The sequence below is a fragment of the Xiphophorus hellerii genome, unplaced genomic scaffold (genome assembly GCF_003331165.1).
Source record: "Xiphophorus hellerii strain 12219 unplaced genomic scaffold, Xiphophorus_hellerii-4.1 PGA_scaffold_50__1_contigs__length_14770, whole genome shotgun sequence".
NCBI classification, from domain to species: Eukaryota; Metazoa; Chordata; class Actinopteri; order Cyprinodontiformes; family Poeciliidae; genus Xiphophorus; species Xiphophorus hellerii.
The window spans coordinates 4,186-6,039 of NW_022587625.1; the positions used below are offsets into that span (position 1 = coordinate 4,186).

A 1,854-nucleotide genomic window follows, 5' to 3' on the forward strand; every position below is an offset into this window, starting at 1 on the left:
ACTTAAATTGGTGGGAGGGTCTAACAATTAACAACGTAAATTAAACAATTCCAAATATAAAAATTAATGACAAATTTTGATTCTAAATTAACTTAAATATATTCCAACTACCCAAAGAACAAAACAAAATTGGTAGAAATGATAAACTACAAAACCTTAGCATAAATGGCCACGACAGTTGCTCCTAAAGTCATCAGTTGGACCTGTCTGGTTCTTCATCTGGTCTCTGTCATGTTGTTTTGAACTCTCCGAACCCACATGCAAAGACTCTCTCAGGAGATCAGATTAAAGATTTATTTACAAAAGACAATTGGTGTGTAATGCAGGAGCGTCTGATCAGGAGCGGACCGGTGTGATCGAACAGCTGGTAGGTGGGCGTAACTCGTCAGGGAGCTCAGCGGATGGAACTGCAAATCCCGTACTTCGCATGGAGTGTCCAGACAACAGGGAGCCTAGGAATCACAGAAAGGTACAGGACAGGTAAGCGTGCGAAACAGACTGGATATCTTTCTAGAGATCTCAGGACCAGATGTACCACAAAGGCGACAACACTCTGGCGACGAAGTGCCGGGAACCCGCTCCTAATATGCTCCCGCTGATGATCCACAGGTGTGCCGAAACACACCTGTGGAGAGGGTGTGTGAATACGCGGGCGAGCTCTCGAACGCCACCTAGAAGGAAACCAGAGGAACTGCTGAAGCCGCAGATCCTGACAGTCTCTGGTTGTTCAAGCACGATGAAGAAGTTCCAATAGGTTCCAAATCTCATTATTTCTCAAGCAAATGATGCTGAGGGGTGCTGGTCAGGTCCTGAAACTGTTAAACGGACCTGGGTGGAGCACAGAATGGAAAATTGGTGAAGTACAAAAAGAAGTGCTCATTTGACCAAACTTGATTCGTATTCTCCCTCCAACCCTCTGCAGGTCCCCGCCATGTTTGGTGGTCCTAGCCCATTCCTTTCATGTAGCTGCCATAGACTCCCGTTCATTTTTCGACCTAGTCAAAGTCTGGCTAGGAACGTCTTATCGCGCTGGGACTTAACCCTAACTTCAGTGGCCTCTTACCTCAACCAGGTTTCACTACATTTTGATTTGCTTTTTTAGCTCAATCTTTTAAATAAATCAGCTGAGCTTTAAAACCTCGTCTGAGTTTCTGTTGAATGAAGGAGTTTTGCCTCAATGCTGCTCGGCTCACCAGGAATTGGCCTTAAAAGTAAATATGTTTAAACAGATTTTCTCTCCTTTTACTTTTTAAGGAGTAAAAAGGAACAGATGAACTCATGTTCATTCATGTTTATTGGAATAAACATGAGTTCATTCCAATAAACTCATGTTATTGGAATGAACTCAGCTCAGCTTTAAAAAGTCATCTCAGTGATAACTGTTGGATGATGGAGTTTTATCTTAAGGCTTCTCTGAAGGGGCTTGAATTTGGTTTTAAAAGTCTGATATTTTAACCAAGTTTTATTTTGTTTTATTTGTCTTCAAACTCTGTTTTGAAGACAGAAATCACAGCTCAGCTTCTGATTTCATTGTTGAGCTCCTGCTAGGTGCCAGAAATGTGTATTATCACGGTTCTGAACATCAGAAATGGACTTTAAAAAACCCAGAATGCATTGCATGGTGGGGCTTCATATTTTAGCTTCTAGTTCAGCTGTTTTTGCTGCAACCCCTAACAAACCATATACTGTTTTCATCAAAATGAACTCCTCTATCAAACTAGATGACTTAGAATGAATTTGGAAACGTGTAGAAAATCAGCACCATGAGTCAGAATAGGGTGTTTATTGTTGAACTGTTGCCTGCTGCGAGCTTGAAAAGAAAAACCACCTGCTGGCTGCTTTGGGTAAGTACCC

At 42.0% G+C, this 1,854-nt stretch overlaps 1 long non-coding RNA gene across 1 annotated transcript; it reads right to left on the reverse strand.

Moving 5' to 3' along the window:
• Window positions 1-280: 280 nt before the first annotated feature.
• On the reverse strand, window positions 281-857 carry LOC116716416 (uncharacterized). Its single transcript, XR_004338470.1, has 2 exons — window positions 536-857; window positions 281-452 (listed from the first exon to the last, which is right to left on the reverse strand). It is a non-coding gene; the product is annotated as an uncharacterized LOC116716416 (long non-coding RNA).
• Between the last annotated feature and the right edge of the window lie 997 nt (window positions 858-1,854).